The 24,367-nt window shown below is 41.1% G+C and overlaps 1 protein-coding gene across 1 annotated transcript in view; it reads left to right on the top strand.

Moving 5' to 3' along the window:
• Window positions 1-8,401: 8,401 nt before the first annotated feature.
• Window positions 8,402-24,367, top strand: part of enox2 (ecto-NOX disulfide-thiol exchanger 2) — a 394,667-nt gene continuing 378,701 nt past the window's right edge. Inside the window, exon 1 of the mRNA XM_056276028.1 lies at window positions 8,402-8,502. The gene's annotated coding sequence lies outside the window, so the exon portion shown is untranslated. The remainder of the gene's footprint in view (window positions 8,503-24,367) is intronic.

The raw sequence follows: 24,367 nt of genomic DNA, 5'->3' as shown, positions 1-24,367 counted from the left end.
GCGTGCCATGCATCACACGCGTAACGATCCACCTGTTGGCCCCACTGCGAAGGGTGTTTGGGAGTATCGCGAGACCCCACCTTGGTGTTAGGGTTGAACGATAAAACGTCCCTCTCTGGTTGCGGAATTTTCCAGTCTTTGTAGTTGAGGTTCCTAACCTCGACTGCTAAGATGTCAACCCCCTTCTGACTGAACTTTGAGGACGATTTAAGTAGCGGATCCGCCTCCGCCCGCTTAAACGCTCGTTCGATGTGAGGATAAGGTGGCAGAGTGGAGTCCCCGACCCTCTCTGCCATTCGTGGAAAATCGGCTACCACCGGATCTTGAGGATTGCCCGGCTCGGTAACGATGTCGGCAGACTTGACCGCTCGCGCGAACAGATCGCGGAAACTGGCGAGGAATGTTTCGGACCCACGTTGCATGGCGTCGCCATCTTTGTTTGGTTGAGACGAACTTGGCTGGTCGTCTTCCACGCCCTGATCGTCTACTTCCTCAGGCAGTGAATCCTCGGGTTCCGCACCCGCCGAATAACATGCCACGGATTCACCAGGGAGAGATAGGATCTCATTGATCCAGTCCTCTCTAACTATCCCGGATGGTGGGATAGCCTGTGGCTCCGGAGGGATGCTAATGCTAGCCGCCGTCCCGTGACTGTAGCTAGGAAGCATCGGAGGGATGTTGCTAGCCTCCGCCCCATGGCTATAGCTAGGTAGCACCATGCTAGCCGCCTCGTTAGCAGGTGCGAAGGGATCTGCAAGTCCCCATCTTTGAAGGTACAGGGCAGCCCACCTTTGGCGCCCCGATCCTCTGATGGTTTTACAGAAATTGCAGTCGATCTCATTACGGTCTACATCCCTCAAGTAGCCCGTTTAGTGAACATGCGGGATATGGGGGACACAGTCCGGATGGGGGTCCCATTGGAGCGTCGCCGGTTTAACACACCCGCACCAAGCGTAGAATCCGGCCACATCGACCGGATTAACGAACATCTTGGTGATAAAAGGTAAACTAACTATAAATTAGTATCTAATATACCAGTATATCACTAGATTACTTGCGTATTTGCAGTTTTCCTCTTAGTCCCAGCGAGAGAGAAACAGCCATCGACCGATCTCATTTAGTTGGAGATGGAAAGAGGAATAGCGCTTCCGGTGGGCGTGCCAATACGGGGTCGGTGGGAGGACATATGACCACAGGGGGTCATATTGTCCGGGATTGGCACGGGGAATGCATCTCCATCGTTTTTCTTTTTTCCAGCGAGCTATTGTGGATGATGTCACAATGCAATAACCCTCTCAGCCATTTTGGAGTACGTGAAATGTAACTTCACCATATCAAAGGTGACAGCTGGATTCAGGTATTGCCTTCTTTTATATTTTATTTCAACTGCTTGGTGAAGCATTTACAGAATGGCACTGGCTTGTAAACTAGCTCAAATTAAATGATAGGACCTTAGGTGTGAAAACTTGTTTTCATCCATCCATCCATTATCCAAGCTGCTTCTCCGAATTTGGGTTGCAGGATGCGGGAGCCTATCCCAGCAGTCATTGGGCGGCAGGCGGGAATACACCCTGGACAGGCTGCCAGGCCATCGCACGGCAACTTGTTTTCGAGAATGTCAAAATGGTAGAAAATCCAAGATGACGTCATATTGATGTCTCAAATGAAAATTTGTTGAGCGAGGATAACTAATCAAATTCAGGCTGACTGCTTATAAAAATTCTTAATTCAGCCTTGACCGGCAATTTGAATTCCCCGCTTGGGCGACTCAAATTGAATTATGAAAATATGATAGTGAGCTGCATTTCCAAAAGCTTCATCAAATTTAGATCAGCAGTGACTGAGATATCACATGCACACAAACACAAACAAACAAGCAGTGTAGTACCTTCCCCAGGCAAACGAGTCTAATTTTAAAAATGCCAGAAAGCAGCAGAAAAATGTATTGTTCCCTCAGGCTTTTTCTCAAAACCTGATTTTTGCTTTTTGAGATGTTGCCTATGACACAATGGAAGAAAAATATGCAATATGCCATCCCCTAGAGTCTGCCAGTGTATTTTTCTTAATAAGCTGAAATATAGCAATATGGTGTGATTTGCGACAGAAGGGTACCAGCAAGAGTTAAAGGGAAGGTTTACAAGACGGTTGTGAGACCAGCTATGTTATATGGTTTGGAGACAGAGGCACTGATGAAAAGATAGGAGGCGGAGCTGGAGGTGGCAGAATTGAAGATGCTATGCTTTTTACTGGGAGTGACGAAGAAGGACAGGATTGGAAATGAGTATATTAGAGGGACCGCTCAAGTTGGATGGTTTGGAGATAAAGCAAGAGAGACAAGATTGAGATGGCTTGGACATGTGTGAAGGAGAGATGCTGGGTATATTGGGCAAAGGATGCTGACTATGGAGCTGCCAGGGAAGAGGAAAAGAGGAAGGCCAAAGAGGAGGTTTATGGATGTGGTGAAGGGAGACATGCAGGTGGCTGGGGTGACAGAGGAAGATGCAGAAGACAGGAAGAAATGGAATGGAAACAAATGATCCGCTGTGGCGACCCCTAACGGGAGCAGCCGAAAGTAGTAGTTGTAGTAGTAGTAGAGTATATTAGTGCTCAGGTTGGACGGTTTGGAGACAAAGCAAGAGAGGCAAGATTGAGATGGTTGGGATATGTGTGGAGGAGAGATGCTGGGTATATTTGGAGAAGAATACTGAATATGGAGCTGCAAGGAAAAGGAAAAGAGGGTGGCCAAAGAGGAGGTTTATGGATGTGGTGAGAGAGGACCTCCAGGTGGTTGGGTTGAAAGAGGAAGATGCAAGTAGTAGTAGAGAGTAGATAGCAATATGGTGCATTGCCACAAAATTGGTTAAAATGGAATTAGTAGTGTCTGAGATATCAAACATGAAGCACTAACAAACAAGTTAACACTATGGCAATCCTCATTTGGTCATCAAGTTTAAATAAAAAAAATGTCACAACATTATGGTGTGGTCCATTTTTCACCCAAGTCTAATCAGGCTAGTCCATTCAACTTACATGCATTATCTTGGACTGTGGAAGGAAATCAGACGATACGCTAGAGGAGTGCACCATCTCCATACAGGACAAGGACTGATTCCAGGATCCTTTTTGAAGAAATGACAATAGTAGCTGTCAAGATGTATAAAATGATCATCCGTCCATCTGTCCATCCATCCAGTCATCCATCTATCCATCTATTCATCCAATGTCTATACCCACTTAGTCCAGCTCAGGGTCACAGGGAAAATGAATCATAACATTGTAATATGAATAATTACAAGTAATAATATCAATAATAACAAAGCTAGTGGTGTAGTGGTTAGCAGCAATGCTTCACGGTTAGGGGTTCAATTGTAGCCCATATGTGTTGAGTTTGCATGTTTACATAGGTTTTCTCCCATAGCTAAAATATATAGGCGTTGAGTGAATTAGAGTAACTGTAATTGCCCATTGGTGTGAAGGTTATGTGACAGACTGTGTAGGCTCTGGCGACCTCACCAGGGCGTCTTCCTGTCTCCATCCAATGCCTGCTGAGATAGGCTCCAACCCCTCATGACTTGAATTAAATTAAATAGGTATAGATAATGGATGGATGGATGGATGGATGGATGGATGGATGGAAAAATAAAGAAAAAAAACTACATGTTACCCAACTGCCCAAATAACATTACATTTAAAGATAATGATTATCAGACAAAATGAAAGTTATAAAGTGCTGCCATTTCATCATTTTTGAAACTCGGAAAAAATGGAGGTGTGAACCATTTCTATCGTTAAAGTACCAGATTGACAGCACGCAATTGAAATAATTCTTCTACAGACTGCATTACAAGCAAGCAAGGACCGACCACTACTATTTTGTCACAATACTTTTCAAGTAATATTTTCAACTGCAGCTATCTTCAAAAACAGATTCTTTTTTATTAGCAATTCAATAAGTTGTGGGGGTTAGTCAGAAAAGAATATGACACAAGGCTTAATGACGAAATGGAGTAGTGCATTCTCACAAAGGAATGAAAGTAAACTCAGTTTGACCTATGACTGCAAAGTGATTACATTAATGGTCAATCGAAAATGGGAATATACTGTCCCAGAGCCATAAATATAGAGGAAATCTGTTATCAAAATCACTGCAATCTGAATGGAGAAAATTAATTTGAATGTGTGCCATATGAGCCTGGGTCTCTGCCTATTCAATACAAGCTGCTATTACCATAGAGCCAATATAAAGAAACGTGTGTTTAGTTATTATGGGATATAGAAGTTCAAGGGTAATCTACTACTACTTTCGGCTGCTCCCGTTAGGGGTCACCACAGCGGATCATCCGTTTCCATTTCTTCCTGTCTTCTGCATCTTCCTCTGTCACACCAGCCACCTACAGGTCCTCTCTCACCACATCCATAAACCTCCTCTTTGGCCGTCCTCTTTTCCTTTTCCCTGGCAGCTCCATATTCAGCATCCTTCTCCCAATATACCCAGCATCTCTCTTTCCACACATGTCCAAGCCATTTCAATCTTACCTCTCTTGCTTTGTCTCCAAACCATCCAACCTGAGTGGTCCCTCTAATAGACTTGTTCCTAATCTTGTCTTCATCATTCCCAATGAAAATCTTAGCATCTTCAACTCTGCCACCTCCTGCTCCGTCTCCTTCATCAGCACCACTGTCTCCAAACCATATAACATAGCTGGTCTCACAACCATCTTGTAAACCTTCCCTTTAACTCCTGCTGGTATCCTTCTGCCGCAAAGCACTCCTGACACTTCTCCACCCACTCCACCCTACCTGCACTCTCTTCTTCACCTCTTTTCTGCACTTCCTGTTACTTTGGACAGTTGACCCCAAGTATTTAAACTCATACGCCTTCGTCACCTCTACTCCTTGCATCCTCACCATTCCACTGTCCTCCCTCTCATTCATGCATAGGTATTCCATCTTGCTCCTACTGACCTTAATTCCTCTTCTCTCAAGTGCATACCTCCTCCTTTCCAGGCTCTCTTCAACCTGCACCCTACTCTTGCTACAGATCACAAGAAGTTCAAGGGTAATGGATGTTTTAATTCTCTATTAGGAGCCTAAGAATAAACTAAACTGTGTACCATTTTAGTGGGTTTGCTAAATGTTAAAACCATCTGAAGGTTAAAAACATGCCAGAATGGTCTTGGTTCTCTGTGATGTTAGCATAGCAGGATAAACACAGCTGCAGAAAATAAGGTTTGTGATGGGTCTGTTAGATGTAGGTGTGCCAAAGAACCAGCACTGACAGTATTATTAATAATTATTAATGCTTTCTGTCTTGTCCTGAAACCTCAGTTGTAAATTTAAAAGCCATATTACAAGAAAATAATTTCATTTGTCAGTTGAAAAGAGTTATGAAGTTTATTTACTAGTAAGTTTATTGGCTGCTAGGTTTTAAAAGTAGTGTCCAATCTGCGTATTAACCAATTGTATATCCTCAGATATAATGCTCCAAGTCTTGTTTGTTGTGGCTGTGTTTTGGTGCTCCTAAGTGGATGTGCCCTGTTTGGTTCAGTAAACAGAGGGAATAAACAGGGTGAAAGGAATTGTAGCTCAAAAGCCCAGCAGCTTGAGATGTAGAAGAAAGTCCTGGCCAGTGATGCTTCCTGTCGCTTCTCTAGGGATGAGGGGAATAAAGAGATTTAGAACAAAGAGAGGTTAGGCAAAAAGAAAAGATGAGGCATGCAGAGATTTCACATTAAGCACCTAGTTCTAAAAGTGAGATGTACCCTAAAGCTTTTCGTTTGCATAACATTTTTAAACATATTGATGTTGTTGTTGTAGAGAAGAAGAAAACATCATCAACTCCAGATGAGGATTACCAGGGCTAAGAAAGCTTGTTTTAGCATCAGATCCAGACTCTACGACAAGTATTAATGACAACAACCTCTCTTTAAGGAGAGGGAGATGAACAGGATGTGAAAGGCCCTGGAGATCTACGACAGCACTGTGAGGGACAAAGAGACCTCATACAGTATCGAGATGATTGTTGCATGATATTGAGGGAGATTAAATCTGCAAAATTGTGCTGGCATCGACTGCAATACCTTGAGACTAGTCCCAGAAAGTTGAATCACTTCAGCTGGACACAGCGTTTATTGAGAGATGTTTATTCTCCTGCTAAACGTGTCCAGATGAACTGATTCAACTTCCTGTGATGTCATTACCTAGATTATTCAGCATGCATCAAGACATTTTGCAATTAGTTATTAATCGAATTATTTAGTATTATTAACATCATTGAGACTAAAAAACAAATTTTACTGCAACAATTTTCATTTAACTTCTAACCTTAATTAAGTGACCACTGCAAAAAGACCCACTAAACAGCCCTGGACTCTGATTACTTTCCTCTGTGAGGCTCAGCATAAGGAGGTAGCAATACAACTTTTGAAAAATACTTTTAAACTGTCAGGAAACTAGTTGCAAGAAGGGAATACATATCTGCATGTGTCTAGAAAAGCGCTATATAAATGTAATGGTGATGATGATGATGCTCATCATCATCATCATCATCATCGTTATTATTATTAGTATTATTACATCTGTTTATCTAAATTCTTGACCCTTTTCTTAAAGAATTTATTGCTAACAGGGTGAATTGGACTTTCGTTCTATGTCAAGCATTATGAGAGCCCCTCCATTATGTCACAGTATCTGAAAGCCACTTTATTCGACACTGTGTTCTTACAACAAATTGTATTCTTACAATGAATTTGTTTTCTGCATTTAACCCATCCTATTGTAAAGGAGCACTGGGCAGATGCAGCCGCCGGGGACCAACACCAGTTCTTCTTTCCATTGCCTTGCTAAGGGGCACAGACCAGAGTATGAACTCTAATATGCATGTTTTTTGATGATGAGAGGAAACCGGAGCACCCGGGGGAAACCCACACAGACATGGGGAGTCCGTGCAAGCTCCACACAGAAAGGAACTCAGACGGCCAGGGGTTCAAACCCAGGACCTTCTTGCTGTTAGTCAACTGTGCTAACCACTGTGCCACCATGCTGCCTGCATGAGTATCTGCATGAGTCTTTGGACTGATTCATAATCAGCTAAATAGCTCATCCAAGTTTTGCTTATATTGGTTTTTTCAACCAGTCAGCCTGCACAAAGTTTTGCTTTGCTCCTGAATAGTCTAAAATGAATTGCCAAAACAACATCAGCCAAAACACCTTCTGGCCTCAGCTCAGTTTGGGCCTGTAGAGATGCTGATGGCTACTGTATCTGTGTGAAGAAAGCTTTGAACCTGACAAAGACTTAGTGGATCAAGTGAAAACACATTGGCAAACATAAACCAGAATGCCCATGTGAACTTTTGTTGGCAAAAGTGTGCATGGATGTGCAAAAACAAATGGGGACCCTGTGGCTATGGAGCAACTTAATTACAGCTCCACATCTATGTAACTTTGTGCAACCATGGACTACTATTCCTCTGGTATATCATGTGACGTTTTCAGATACTTTTTTTCTTTTTGATACAACCCCAAAGGCTTTGATAAAAATGCAGACATTAGAAAGGTTTTCTTTGAATTTTGTGATAAGACACAATTTATGAAAGGGACAAGCTCAGTAAATGAAATAATTAAAAACACATTCAGGACATGAGGCATGCATTATCACAATTAGTAACAACAAAAGCACACCTAGTGAGATAGATAGATAGATAGATAGATAGATAGATAGATAGATAGATAGATAGATAGATAGATAGATAGATAGATAGATAGATAGATAGATAGATAGATAGATAGATAGATAGATAGATAGATAGATAGATAGATAGATAGATAGATAGATAGATAGATAGATAGATAGATAGATAGATAGATAGATAGACTTTCCAAAATGAAGGTACATGCAAAAAATAGTAATAATAATAATAATAATAATAATAAGCGGTTTGGATAATGAAAGAATGAATGAAGAAGAAGAAGAAGAAGAAGAAGAAGAAGAAGAAGAAGAAGAAGAAGAAGAAGAACTGTTATCAATAATAACAACACCTATTACTTATTTACTTGTTCAGTTATTTAAAGTAAAACCATCACACGGAGCGAGTGGGCCTACTATTACATAGAGGTATAGAAATGAGCAAGGTCGTGCCAACATTTTACTGCCATGACAAGCCGCATAAACATTACAGCCAATCATCTTAAATATCGTAGAAGTTCAAACGGTGGCTGTTTATTTGATTTGTTGACCAATATATGCCAGGTCAGTCTGTAAATTGATTAAGTTGTTGACGGAACAATTTAAAAAAAAAGTTTTTTGTTCAGCCCATAGGGGGCCACAAAAAAATAACGAAAACAAAACACACGTGTTGACTTCTGGCTTGCCGTAGTTAGCACGGCTGCTCTGTTGACAGGTCTTGATGCTAGCCGCTGGCTTTCCTAGTAACACAACAGTTAAGAATAAACAAGAAACTCCACACATTACTGTTGGGAAGATATCAGCGAAACACCTAAAAGGTAATTGTGCCGACGTTTTACCCCCCCCCCAAAAGGTGTATTATTTCTTGCTATGCTAACCTAACTTAGCTTGCTCTGGAAGACTGCATGGGAAAGTTAACGTTACGATACGCTCTCATAAAGTCACTGCTTATTTAGCTACAGGAACCTTTTCGTAGTTCATTAGACTCTTTATTCCGCCGTAAACGCCGTCATGTTAAATCACATCTCACATGGCCAACATATTTATGTGAACTGTATCTCATTTAAGCTTATTTTGAGGACATTATGTTGACTGACGCTAGCTTATTTCCCCTGGTGCAGAACACATTGTGTTGTTTTGGTTCAGTGCTGTGATGCAGATAGTGAGCTGTCGTAGTATCGTTTAGCTTAGTTTGTGACCATTGCTTCATTATGAACAGTCGTGCTGATAACTGTCTGGGGTCCATATCCTCTTTATCACTCACATCTCTTTTGAGGAGCACGGTGTATTTGACTTCGTACATTATTGCTTATTTCCCCCCTTACTCGATTACCACTTGTTCATTATGAAGAGTTATTAAATAGAGAGAGATACATTGACAGAGAAAGACAGAGAAGGAGAAGGCTGTGGTTGTTAAGTTTTGGTACCTTTCTGTGCTTTAGCAAAATAGAAGCTGTATATCACGTTTGTTTTGCAGTTGATTAATTTCTCAAGTATTTATTTGAGTCATCCTTGAAACTATTAGCTACTCTGGAATTCAGCTTTTTTTTTTGTAAATGAAAACCTTAAAGTCTTTCAGCATACATTTCATACGGAGATGACATTATGGCCAAATTAATTAAAGGTATATTGCATGCCAGAGCCAAATAACAATACTGCCTGATTGTTATTGCGAGCTACATTTAGAGCCCATTGTAATGTATCGATATACCCAACAATTATAGTACACATCATGACACACACATTTTATAGGATGAACTGGGAAACACAAGGCAGTTCCAGGGGTTTCAATAGATAAGGTCGCATAATGAAGAAACTCTAAAGACTTGGATTTATTTCTGTTCAGGTGTCCCGGTACAATGTTCAGGTGATCCACTTCAGCTTTGTAGAGTGAACAAAATGTTACATTATTTACAGTACTGCCAGATTTAGCTTTGCTGCTTTGAAATATTGTTTTCTTAATTTAACACCGAGGTTTGGCTTGAAGCTTCAATATTTTCAAAACAAGGACATACTTTCATTGATGTGAAACACCACTCTTGCATAGTACTGCCAGTGCTGTGCAAATGGTCAGCCCCCCCCCCCTTTTGAAGAATCTTAAGCCTGCTAAACATGACTGTGTGAGTGAGTGACAAGCCAGGTCCATGAGGTGAATCTCATCTAAAAAAGAATATGTCAGCCTACAAATATGCGAAACTGACCAATTTACATAGTCAGCTACAAAGTCATTGCAGCTGTATGCTTTAATGAACACTGCAACTGGATAGAAATGTCCTTAAATGATAGGAGCGATGGGGGGCAGTCAAACATGTCTCGCAATAGACCTAGATGTACATTGAAAAAATGGTGAAATCGCCCTTTTAGGAAGGAGCAAATAGCTTTAGAGTCTAAAAAATAGTCTTAAACTAAATAAAGTCACCCTCTCAGTAGTCTGTTCACACAGAACTTAAATCTGAGGATATCCAGTAATTTGTAATAATAGTGGAGATCATCGGGAATTTTTATCCTGTGCAGCTCTCCTAAGCCTGTAATTTTTCAAGCAAAATTCTAGTACAATTACCTCGCCACTGTTTCACCACTTTCAAAAAGGATTATTAGGCTAATTGATTGAGTTCTGGTCATGAGTCTATGAGTTTATTCATGGCTTACCTATCTCAAACACCACATAAAATGTTGAACATGTGATTGAGTAATGTGTTTCTCACAGCTTGGCAGTCAGTGTCAAAATTGTTGAAACAAATTAATCTGTCAAGTTGCATTGAATAGCCTACCAAACCAAACCATGCTTACCAGGGGAGCTATGTGACTTAACTAAACTCTGAATTAGAATAATTCGACAATCAGGTCCTCCAGTAGGCTGATAGCGGTTGAGCTCAAATGCACTGCACAGCATTGCACAGCATTTAGCACAATAAGCTATCGAGCTGAATTGGTTTTGTGAAATGCCCTTTTTTTCTTACTTTTTCTTTTCTCATGGAAGTGCATTTATTTGTTGTTTATATATGGTCTATCTGTAGTAATTTCGAGGAATTTGAAGGAAATTGCAGAAATTGTTATCATTGTACAATATTGGACAATAGGTGACAGCCCAAAAACTCAATTAGAGCACAACCCATGATAAAACTAATGGTGAAGGAATACAGAGTAGTTTATTGCAGTCTGTAGCCATAGGCTCTGATTGCATGCTGTGTGGGAGTGCTGTACAAAGGAAATCTTGTATCTGTTTCTTTTTACTTGAACATTTGAGAGTCAGACTGAACAATGAGTAACAATTAGAGAACAATAAAGCAAAAATAATTACTGTTCAATGATACCTTTCTCTTCATTTTAATTATGCCCTTTTGAATTTATCCTGACCATGTTTTACCTTGTTCTGTGGAATGGAGCTGGCATTATGTCTTGTATTTTTATTGTATTTTGTTGTTTTATCTTGAGTATGTGCATAATTTTATCCTGTTGTGTAAGGCACCTTGTAACACTGTTCAGAAAGGTGCGATATAAATATTTTTTAAAATTATTATTAATTTAATTTATTATTATTATTATTATCAGATGATAGGGAAAAAACTTAGCAGGGCTCAGTGCTAACCCCCCCCCCCCGCCAAGGAGTACATGTGCTCCTAATTGGAAAAAAAAAGAGTACAGTGAAAAATGTTCAAGTAACAGAGTTTATTAACAGACATTTGATGACATACATATCTTACTCTGTGTCTGTGTGTCTGTGTGCGTGTGTGTGTGTACGTGTGTGTGCGAGCGCTCCTTCTCCTTGTGTGCAATTATGATGTGAAAACCAGTGGAGGACTATGAAAGTGGAAGACCCTAGTATCTAGACACTAGGCATGGGCGTTAGAATATTGAAAACGACATTGACATAGCTTTTTAAAACACTGAAATGTTGAGACAGTTTTTTTTTATAAAATATTGCAAGAACGTTTAAAACATTTGAAAGTTTTTTTTACATTGAAGCACCGAAACAACGTTTTGAAACATTGAAACAGTTTTTAAAATATTGACACTGCATTTGCACAGACATATTGGTTCAGCAATACAGATTTTTTTTCTCACTTTGTGTGTGTGTGTGCGGTGTGTGTGTGTGCTGAGGGACACACGTCTATGTAATAGCACATACCTCCAAAATCACACATTGACCTATGCCTAGTAGATGCAAAGGATATCTGTTGTCCAGCTGCTTTCGTATGTTGGCCATCTGGCACGCTCAGCCAGTGGTCCACGGCAGAAGTGGGATTGACGTCTGCCAGGTTAAGATTAACGTTAGCCACCTCACTTAAACCTTGCAAATAGTGATGGGCAAAGCAGTAATTTTCTGTGTACTGAATCATTAGATTCAGTTCGTTAAAAAGATCTGTTCAAATTGTTCAGTGCTTGACCAGAGCTCTGACCGCATAGTCCCACTCACTGAACTGAAACATGGCCGAATGTTCAAGTCAGCTTGTAAACTAGTGAACCGAGAGTGGTTGTTTATGAAGGATAAGCCAGTGAGCTAAGAGTATAGTTGGATAAAGATACCATTTGTAAACTGAAAGCTGCTATAACAAAGTCCTACCCTTCATAACACATGTATTTTAGCAACACCTAATGACTAAATAAAGTATTTGGTACTACTTCCTACTTCGTTGTGTGTGTGTGTGTGTGTGTGTGTGTGTGTGTGTGTGTGTGTGTGTGTGTGTGTGTGTGTGTGTGTGTGTGTGTGTGTGCGTGCGCGCGCGTGCGCAGTAACTTAAATGTTAGCCTATGCATGTGATATCTCGTCTCATCTCATCATCAGCCGCTTCTCTGGGGTCGGGTTGCGGTGGCAGCAAGCTATGTAGGGCACTCCAGACCAGACATCCCTCTCCTCAGCGACATCCTCCAGCTCCTCCTGGGGGATGCCAAGGCATTCCCAGGCCAGATTGGACATGTAGTCCCTCCAGCAAGTTCTAGGTTTACCCCGGGGTCTCCTCCTAGTTGGATGTGCCCGGAAACCTCCAAAGGAAGGCGCCCAGGAGGCATCCTAATCAGATGCCCGAACCACCTCAACTGGCTCTTTTCGACACGAAGGAGCAGCAGCTCTACTCCGAGCTCCCTCTGGATGTCCAGGCTCCTCACCCTATCTCTAAGGCTGAGCCCAAATACCCTATGGAGGAAACTCATTTCAGCTGCTTATATCTGCGATCTCACCCTTTCGGACCAAAAGCTCATGACCATAGGTGAGGGTTGGAACGAAAATTGACTGGTAAATTGAGAGCTTTGCTTTCCAGCTCAGCTACCTCGTCGGTACAATGTCTGCATTACTGCTGATGCTGCACCAATCCGCCTGTCAGTCTCCCGCTCCATCCAACCCTCACTCATGAACTAGACCCTGAGATACTTGAAATCCTTCACTTGAGGCAACAGCTCATCCCCAATCTGGAGGGAGCAATCCACCATTATCCGGTAGAGAACCATGGCCTCAGACTTGGAGGTGCTGACTCTCATCCTGGCCATTTCACACTCAGCTGCAAACCTCCCCAGTGCGTGCCAGAGGTTGCGTTCTGATGAAGCCAACAAAACCACATCATCTGTGAAGAGCAGAGATGCAATTCTGAGGTTCTCAAAATGGACACACTCCTCACCTTGGCTGCACTTTGAGATCCTGTCATTTTTAGCAATGTCTTTGCGATACTTTTAAATTGTGTCTGTCCCTGACTTACTATGGTAGGCTGTAATCTCTAGATGCACACTAAGCTTGTAAACTATTTTTCAGTTTTGCATATATGTCATTTTAGGGGCAAATGTGAGTGAAATACTCGTACTGTAGACCCTGATTATGGCGGTAACATGCTCTGTCTCGCGGTAACCTAATATTGAGGTACGTAGGGTGGTAATGCAGTTATTGTTGCAGCCCTAGCTATCAACATAATCAAACAATTACTTGAGTCATCTCCAGGAAAGAATACCCCTGTGTGTTTTTTACTGTAGAATACTTGACCTGCCCCCATAGAGACAGCAGGAAAATACAGCATCTCAGACATTTTTGGCTAGGTCACAGTGGAAAGGAGGAGGTCATTGAGGGAAGGAGGAGTGGAGTGATCCTGAGATTTTGGGAACATAACTAATCCTGTGTCGTAAAAGGTGACATTTGAATGGGAATCCTTTGGGTTCTGTGGAATGGGAGGGTATTACTGATTTCATGCAGAAAGAATGGTGGGAATATAGGGGAGCACATTAGTGAATGGAACTAGGTGTTTCATAGGTGTTTAAATGAACTGGTACTTTGTTCCCCCTGGGTATTGCCGTCTTGCATAACAGACAATAGACATTTTAGAAAAGTACTTGATAGAAAATGCAACAAAAATGGCAGGGCCAGGATTTGTGTTGATTTATTTTATTTTTTAATGAGGCAAACATGGTGTGTCAGCTACCACTGCCTTTATGCCAATAGCTGGTGTTTGTCCAGTCAAGGCCAGAGTAGTTCTACCGCTAGTCAATGTAATTGACATATAATGGATAAAAGAGTACATTAGTAAGGTATCTAGAGTCACCAGTCCATATCTGTCCCTGCTATAAGGGATGCAGGTTCTCCGTATCAGTGAAGTTCATGAAATGAAACCATGGTCTGCTTCACCTCGGGTTGTTCTTTTCTTCCACGTCATTCATTAAAATCCTTCAATGTAGGTTTATACCTCATCATGGATTATCCCTGGTTCGAATTGGGCAGTTCCAATTAAAACCAGTGGACACAACTATCTGATGGTAGAATATGACGGTTGAGTCATCACGTCTTTTCTCCTGTTAACAGTAAAATCATAAATGTGTGTTAGGATGTGTGTTAGGAAAAATTCTTGCTACTTTAATTTAGTTTTTTGAGTTGCACGGGGTGGTCTTGTCATCTGGAAGTGTGACCCTGCCTTCACTGAATAAACCATGTATTTGAGAAAAGGAATTAGGGCTTGGCTTTTAACATACCAATTAATATTACACATATTTCACACAAGACAAGGGACCCAGTGAGGTGCACAGGTTGATAATCAGTGTGAAAGGATTCGGCCAGCCATGGTGATCCAACCCCATTCAAGGTCAGGGTTGAGGCTTTGGTCAAACTCTGCCACAGTTGGTGTTACAATTGGAATTTTCTTGGCCAATTCCAAGTTTTTTTTAAAAATCTGACCTACCGATTGTGATGTTTTTCCCCAAGAACTATAATTGACAGCATACACAAACATTTTTGTAACTTTTCTTTAATGGAAATTTCAATTGTATGTTTATAATAAAACATCTCATTAACTCACGTTGAAGAACTTTAACACCAACAAAATTTTAGCGTGTGTGTGTGTGTTTGTTGTCCAGTTGCAGAGATGTTAATCGTGTATGCTACCTTCATGCCGTGCTGGCATCTCTGCTAGTATGCAACTACACTAGCGAATTTCCCATACTACAAGTTGCACCGGAGTACAAGTCTGAATTATTGACATAGCCGAATGACTGTCATAGTATTGATTTTCTTTAAAATTAATCATCAACTTTATTATCTAGTGATGATTTGAATACTAGGGCAGCACGGTGGCGCAGTGGTTAGTGCGGTTGCCTCACGGCAAGAAAGTTCTGGGTTTGAACCCCGAGGTAGTCCAACCTTGGGGGTCGTCCCGGGTCATCCTCTGTGTGGAGTTTGCATGTTCTCCCCGTGTCTGCGTGGGTTTCCTCTGGGTGCTCTGGTTTCCTCCCACAGTCCAGAGACATGTAGGTCAGGTGAATCGTCCATACTAAATTTCCCCTAGGTGTGTGTGTGTGTGTGTGTGTGTGTGTGTGTGTATATGCCGGACCTGTGTGATGGCGTGGTGGCCTGTCCAGGGTGTCTCCCCTCCTACCGCCCAATGACTGCTGGGATAGACTCCAGCATCCCCGAGAGCCTGAGAGCAGGATAAGCGGTTCGAATAATGGATGGATGGATTTGAATACTAGAGTCCTGTAAAATTTAAATGTACTCCACATCGTAGCCACAGCTTAGAAAATTAAGGTTTTATCGTCTCTATTCTGTATTCACTTGTGTGATTAATAGTATGCCATTTCTAAGTGTTTGCCCATATGATGATTTCACCCTCCTACCCTCTGGCAGGAGGTACCGGAGCAGCCATGCTGCCTCTATCAGACTATGCAACAGTTTCATTCCTCAGGCTGTGAGGTTCCTCAACAGCCTGAACACAGTCCTTCCATAAAATTACTTTTTGACTATCTTACTCACTGTCCGTGTCGGGTGTGCTTGTGATGTTTAGGTCTGTGAACTAATCCTTGTTTTTAATACATTTTGTTTTCAGTAATATTTATTGTGTGTTGTTTTTATGTGGCACTGAGGTCCTTGTGAAATTAATTTTGTTCCCTTGTATGTACGAGACATGCATATAAGGCAAGGACAAATAAAAGCAGTCTGACTTGACGACAGAAATGAGTATCTAGGCTAATTAAAAGCACAGCCTTCAAATAGCCACGCTAGATAGGACATTAATAAGATCATTCATCTTCATTTGAGGATGAGACAGTCTTCCTTCTCAAACAAAGAAACATGGGCGTTCCTCCAAAAGCCTGCGAAAGTGTCAACTTTCATTTAACACCCACCTGCAACTATAAAATGTGTTTATACCTTCTGAGCGCTCTTTTTCCGTTTTTGGCTTGCCTTGTTTTTCCTGCTCGCATCCAGGGCTATGCAGGGCCGGCGTTGTTTGATGCCTTGGCCCAGGACAAAATTATTTCAACAGGCCCCTCCCCACCCCAGTTAAAATGCTTGACAGCACGCTTGGAATATTCAGCGGCATACTTTATTGTTAGGACAACTGAAATGTCATTCGAAAATATTCAAATAACAGTCAAAATGAAATCTGTCGCACCTTTTTAGTAGCAAAGTTAGTCCAGTTTCTGCGCTAACTGGCTGTCTATTGAAAGTGTGCCAAACCGTTTCTTCGGCAGTCCATCGAAACGATGATGACTGTGATGCAGTTTAAGCTCTGCAAGCATATCTGTGGGACATCAGGCCTGCATTAGAGCGACAATATTGTCCACATTTGTCACAGATGTTGTTTGAGTTGGCCTGTTGTGTCTTGCATGGTGGGCCTTATCATAGGCTTCTTGTCTCTTTTGTTCAACGGCTGTTCTCAATTGCCTTACTGTGGAGTGCCATCTCTGTCTGTCCAGGGCCACTGTCTCGTAGCTGGGGTCATCTATGCCATAGATCTTCATGTGGCGCTTGAACACATCTTTGAATCGTAGCTTCTGGCCTCCCTGCTTTCCTTTTCCCTGGCACAGCTCCCAGTAGAGAAGCTCTTTTGGTAGGCGGTTGTCTGGCATTCTTCTCACGTGTCCGGCCCATCTGAGATGGGAGGCTGTTATTAGGGCTTCAACACTGACAGTACCAGCATGTCTCAATACTTCCACGTCGGGCACCTTGTCTTCCCATCTGACTTGCAGCAGCTTTCGCAGATGACGAAGCTCCATGCCGGTGAGCCTCTTGATGTGCTTGCAATACAGGGTAATGCATTCAGTGGAGTATAGTAGAGATGGGAGAACAGCTGTGCTGTAGACCTTGATCTTTGTTGTCAGCCTGATGTCATGGTGGGACCAAAGTTGTTTGTGGAAGCCACCAAAGGCTTTTGTGGCCGCTTGGATTCTTCTGTCTACTTCTAAGTAAGAGGAGTTTGTATCTGTCACAGCACTTCCCAGATAGGTAAAGGACTCAGTGGTCATCAGAGTTGCTCCATTAACCAAAATACTGGGCTGACCTTCTTCGGGGCTTTTCTGAGGGGGAGGCTGGTACAGAAACTCTGTTTTGGAGACGTTGATCTTCAGTCCAAAGAGGGTAGCCGCTGAAGAGAAGCATTCTACTATTTCTTGCATTTCTCTAGGATCATTGGCAACCAGAGCTGAGTCATCTGCATAGAGAAGCTCTCAAACACAGAGTACTCTTATGAATAGGGCCAAACCATTTAATCTGTCTTGAGACATAGTAGAGCACGCATTTTTTTATAAGTTTCATCTTCCTGAACGTACGTTCACCACCCGAGACAGTCACTGGCAAGCACAGAAAAATGTGCAGTAAGACGCATAGGTCAGCATAAAAGACATAATATGTCTTTTCATTGTTTTGCTGATGATTTGCAAATCTATCTGCCTATAAAAACAAACAGCAGAGATCCTATACAGGCTTTGCTTAGTTGTTTAAAGGCTGTCAATGGTGTTAAACTTCATGAAACTAAATCAAAATAAGACTGAAATTATTGTATATGGACAACCTGATCTTCTGGTTGGACAACCTGGTCTTCTGGTTATGATAGCGCACTTGGCCTTTTAGCTTTCTACAGTAACTCTTCTGTTAGGAATCTTGGTGTGATTTTTGACAGCTCTTTTAACTTTGATAAACAAATAAGCTCAGTAGTCAAAACAAGTTTTTTTTTCAATTACATCTTCTGGGAAAAGTAAAGGCCTATCTCCCTCCAAATCATCTTGGAAGGGTAATTCATGCATTTATTACCTCTCATTTGGATTATTGTAATTCATTGTATGTTGGTGTAGCTCAGTCATCGCTTCATCGCCTGCAGCTTGTACAAAATACAGCTGCTCGCCTTCTGACAGGAAAGAAACGACGTGATCACATAATGCCTGTACTGGCCTCCCTTCGTTGGCTTTCTGTCTGTTTTAGAATCCAGTTTAAGATTTTATTACTTGTTTTTAAATCTTTAAATGGGCTGGAACCATCTTATTTATCTGAGCTAATACATCATCATACACCAGTCAGAGCACTCAGGTCAACAAACCAGATGCTCTTACATGTTCCCAGATCCAGGCTTAAGAATTTGGGCGACAGAGCCTTTGCAGTGGCTGCCCCTGATCTCTGGAACAACTTACCAGTACACATAAGATCTGCTCAGACCCTAGAGACTTTTGAATCTTTGTTAAAGACCTACCTCTTCTCACTGGCATTCAATTCAAGTTGAGCTTGACACCATGATTTTATTGTGCAAATATGCGTTTACTCTATGTTTTATTGTTTACATTTTATAGTCTTTATTTTATTATGTCTTCTTTACATATATTTTTATATTCATATGTGTCACTTATTTTATATTGTATTTTAAGCTTGTGCAGCACTTTGGTTCAACTGTGGTTGTTTTAAATGTGTTATATAAATAAACTTGACTTGACTGACTTGACCATAAATGCTCTGAAGTTCCATGTCATAAATAGCATTGAGTAACTCAAAAGGCCCTTGGTTATTCTGAAGTGTAGCACTGTATACCGAGCCAATCTATCTATCTTACTAGGTGTGCCTTTGTTGTTACTAATTGTGATAATGCATGTCTCATGTCCTGAATGTGTTTTTAATTATTTCATTTACTGAGCTTGTCCCTTTCATAAATTGTGTCTTATCACAAAATTGATGTGATTAATCTGCCTTTCAAGACACCCTGTCAAATCATCTTCATATTCTACATATAGCTTTCTGCAGGATGCACTAATACACTCCTCCGACATGTTCCCGAAGTTGCACAAGATGGAAAACTCATCGCATATCTGCTTCGTTACACTGAATCGTGTGTTGAGTGTTGATATCATGGACTCAAGTGCAATGTAAAATATCTTGTGCCTGAAAATTATTTCAGGACTATTTTGACGTTTGCCTCATTGTAAAAATGCTTTCTCTTTTGCTGCCTGCAGTCTAGCTTTGGCTCGATGCCCATAGTCTCGGCTACAGCTGTGGCTTCTGAGGACCCTGCCAGGAATTACGCAAAGAAATAATTTCCTCAATGCCTGAATGTTAGATGGTTATACTTGGAGTGAAATGGCCATTGATAGAATGAGATGTCTATCCTTGATACACTGCAGTACCTTAACCCAAAAGCCAAGTCGGGCAAAAGCTGTAAATGACTGGAAATATGTCATTAAACCCCATGCTTCTGATATAGCATCACTGCCCATTCTCTTGTCTGATTTAGATAGTTTGTCTAGTGCCTGATTCACACCCGGCAAGTGTTTCGCAATAGGGTGCACTGCCTCTATTCGTGCACTCCAGCAAGTATCCGAAAGTTGATGCAAAGAGCATCCTAAAATCCCCTATAACATTTCCCAGCATTGGGGACTCCCACTAAAGAGCACAAAGCGACAGTTAAATGCCCCGAAAATGTGTCTAACTCTGGACCAGCCTGCCGACCATGATTGGTCAGCAATGGCAAACACTTATGAGTGAGGATCACTCTCTCTCATGGTCCCCACCCCTGGGCTAGGACAACTTCCTTGGTCGTGCCCCCAGAGGCTGGGGCTGGGGCTTGTACGTCCAGCCGTGGTTTTAAGATTTTGTTTTTCTCCGTGTCCTGGCATTTTCAGCTTCTGCTGATGAGTCAAAAGGTCATCAAGCAAGCAATATTCAGAGACCACAAGGAAGCCCAAAACATCTGTTTAGCTGCTGCACGCCAGTTTGCCACTTATATTTTTGTAATCTTTTAACATTTTGTTGCTATTTTTGGTTATTGCAAACTTTTTCTTTTTTTGTGTAATTTTTGTGGTTAGAGTAGGGCTCTTGTGTTGGACTCTGTCACCTCTCAGTGAATGCACGAAGACCCAGAACACACGCGCCAATTGTGTTGTATTGCTTTCATGTTCCCTCCGCTCTCCAACATGGATCCATTCTCCAAGTTAAACCTCTGAACCAACTCCTTCAAAGTGGTTCTCCTCCGGCTGTCACTACGACAACATGAAGTATACCGAGCCTGATCTAACACGGCCGATGTTCATTGGAAAATCCTGCTACCCGGCCATCTATCACCGCAAGTAAGGCAAAACCATCTTCCATGCGTTCTGCATATGAGAGTTGATGCAAAAAAGCTATCCTAAATTGTCCCTTTTTTCCACTTGACTTTAGTCACCCCAATTGCATTCAGATACATTTCTGATTTCGTTGATTAATTCATTCATTCTGTTGGCAACAACTTGTCAGTTTAATGCCCATTCACCAATCCACCCCTTCATTTGCATTTTTCCCATTCATTCAATCCTTCATGTTTAATTTATTTCACTTCTTTCTCTAACTGTATACTGTATATATGTTCATTAATTCCATTAGTTAGTCATAAATACTCCCATCTAGAGCAAGCCGTTGTTGAGGGTATTTTCTTTGTCTGAGAGGTGACATAATTACTATGTTGTGTGTGTGTATCTTTGGAGCAGAGATAGAGATACCTGAATTTTGAGTTCACAACTTTCTGATCTGTGACTGATTAATTTGGTTTATCTTATTTTCTTTCCTCTGGAAAGTGGTGACCCAATTTTCAATGAGTGCAAAGTTTAACTTATTGTGTAGTTATGCTATACACCAGCAGCAGGAAAAAAGTTTGAAACATGATGCAGAGTTTCTGTTGGACACACAAGTCAATACTACTGTATAACAGTGTTGTGAAAAACAGTGCTGTTAAAAAGTATTTTTTGCCCTTCCTGATTTCCTCTATTTTTGCATATTTGGCAGACTTAATTGTTTCAAATCATCATCCAAAATGTAATATAAGACAGAGAATCTGAGAAAACACAAAATTTAATTTTTAAATGATCATTTTATTTATTTAAGGAAAAAAGTTATCCAACGCCAACTAAAAAAACTAATTGTCCCCTTAGTTGCTCAATCAACCAGTTCACCAAATTTAATTGATAATTGGATTCAATTAGAGCAGACACACCCTGACTTGATTACTGCAACCCATGTTGAATCTAAACATTACCATCAATGTGAAGTAGGCTACAAGGTGTCAACAAGCAGTATTTTGTTATGCTGCCATTAAAATACATTCTGAGAGAGATGAGAAAAAAAATTGTTGATGTTTGATATATAGTCTGGAAAGGGTTACAAAGCCATTTCTAAGGCTCTGGGACTCCAGGGAACCACAGTGACAGCCATTTTTTCCAAATGGAGAAAACTTGGAATGGTGGTGAAACTTTCCAGGGGTGGCCGGCCTACCAAATTCCTCCAAGAGCACAGTAACTAGTCATCCAGGAAGTCACAAAAAAACCCAGGACAACATCTAAAGAACTGCAGGCCTCTCTAGCCTCAGCTGAGTTGACAGTAAGAGACTGGACAAAAATGAAATTCATGGGAAAGTTGCAAGACGCAAACCACTGCTAACTAATAGTAACATAAGTGCTCATCTCACATTTGCAAAAAGATCATTGATGACCGCCAAACCTTTTGGGATAATGTTTTGTGGACAGACAAATCAAAAGTGGAACATTTTGGAAGACATAGCTCCTGTTATGTCTGGTATAAAGCAAATGCAGTATTTGCAGTATCATTTAAAACTCTATTGTGTTTACTTGGATTCTCCTCATCTAATATTACATTTTGTGTGAAGATCTGAAACCATTCAGTGTGAAAAATATGCAAAAATACAGGAAATCAGGAAGGGGATAAATACTATTTCATGGCCACGTAATTTTTTGACGTGTGATATTTGACTGCCTGTGTTAGCTTTGGTCTTGGGATGCCGTTTTTTTTCTCAAAGGGGCTTGTCTGCTTACTGTTCAGCTGACACACTCGAGTGAAAATGCTTGCTAAAGCAGGGTTCTTACACTTTTTCACCAATGATTTTCCATGACTTCTCCATGACTTCTCCAAAACCTTTTACTGAATTTCCATGACCAAAAGAAATTATTTTATCTCAATGGGACCACCGAAAACTAATTATCGTAACACTAAGTAAAATTAGGTTTACATCTGAAATGTATGGTGCCTCTCTAAAACAAAAAAAAACACCAGACAGGCACACTTAGATACATTTTCTCATATTTTAATTCCAACGGTTTAACATTTTTGTCAGTGTCTCAAAAGATAAAAATGCCATCACATTTTCTGTCAGAGATAAACAGAGAGAAATAGTGCATTGGGGTGGGTAGGAATGCCAGTACTAACTACTGATTACTCAGTAATCAGTACATGAGTTGTCAATATAAAAAAAAGACATAACATAAATAAATCTTCCAAAATTAACTTCCACTCCTAAAACTAGAGACGGAATATGCAAAGTCTGGAACTCCATGTGTAGTCTTTAGTCTTTACTTCTGCTCCATCCCACAGCCTTGCATGTAAATCCATTTGTTTGGACTGCAAATGGTGGTTTAGGCTTTCGTCAAACAGCACTACATATGCCTTTTGTTGGGACACTTCTGACAGTAAGAGTCTTTTAAAGTGCGGCGGAGCAAGCCCAAAAGTGCAGACATAGGCACACTTGTTCTCACCACAGGTACATTTCGCTGCAATCTGGCTGTCCAGGAACATGGCGGCCAAAACACGGCTCGTGTCCTCGGATGACTTGAATGAGTAGTGTGAATTCATGATTTTTAGTGCCCACAGTATCTCCGCTTTGAGGACTTCATTTTTAGCAGAAACGTCCAAAGTTGTCTGCTTTGTTGCTGTGGAAACTGTAGTAGTGTTGCTGGATGTCCTCACAGCATCCGCATTCATAAACTCACCTATGGGTATTGCGCTGCTAGCAACCGCGGCTACAGTCTTGTGTTTTTTCCCCTTCAAGTGGCTAACGAGCGCTGCCTCGCCCATATTCAAAATGTAAAATGTTTTACAGCACAGTTTGCATTTAGCACGTCTTGGGTCAGTGTCTTTTGCCAGCCATAATTGGTATTTACCCTTAAAAAGCCATGTATTATTGAAGCTGCACGTCCCTGGCATTTTGTTGAAATCGTCCGTTTGCTTGCAGAAGCAACTCCAGGCTAGTGGGTGTGCCTACAGTTCCTAGGTGCTTGCACAGCGCATGCCCAGTAACACAGACTGAGCCAGACTGAATAAACTTTTCACACCACCAACATATCATGACGGTCCGTGGCAATTTACATTTTATTATGACACATCGATTTTGTTTGGATTAATTGATGAAACTTTAGATATATTTCCATGACTTTTCCAAAACTTCTGAAAAAATATTATTTTCCATAACTTTTCCAGGGCCTGGAAATTGCATTTTAAAATTCCATGACTTTTCCAGGTTTTTCATGACCGTACGAACCCTGTAAAGGTTGTTTGTAGTTAGGGAAAATTAGTTGCAATAAGTCTCTATCACAACACTTGGACAAATGATCAATATTACAGTACAACCGAATTGGTACATCATCATCACGATAAATTGACTTCACTGTCGCTGCTGTAAATGGTAGATTTCTTGTGTTGAGCTCGTGTTCTCTGAATCCGGAGAGTTTGGTAGAGAAGGGCACGCTCTGCTGGAGTGATTACGTCTTGCCGAAGGGTTTCTTAATGCTAACAGGGCAAATTTTTAAGCCTTCACATTTGCAAAATTTTCTGTATTTCATTAGTGCTTATCAGTGGGAAATTTGACAGATACAGATGTATTTGTAATAGACAAAGATTGGCCCATTTTTATCTGCGCTTTGATACATCAGTTGGGCCCAGTGAAAAGTCTTTACAAAGTCAGTAAAATGAACTTCTTGATAGCACGATTAGCATAAGGCACACATGTAGTGAATCTAGTTTTGTCAGACTATTATGTGTTCTATAAAGGGGCCTTAGGAAGGTCTGGAGTAATTTTTCATAATAGGTTTTCAGGTTTGATCACACTGTTGGCTTACTTTGTGTTTAAAGCACATTCAACATATCTTACCATGGTTTGGGCACACCTAGCCACCCATCCATTATCCAAGCTGCTTATCCTG

This window comes from Lampris incognitus, chromosome 1 (assembly GCF_029633865.1).
Source record: "Lampris incognitus isolate fLamInc1 chromosome 1, fLamInc1.hap2, whole genome shotgun sequence".
NCBI classification, from domain to species: Eukaryota; Metazoa; Chordata; class Actinopteri; order Lampriformes; family Lampridae; genus Lampris; species Lampris incognitus.
The sequence above is the reverse complement of the archived record's forward strand: the minus strand, read 5'-3'. Positions and strand labels throughout refer to the sequence as shown.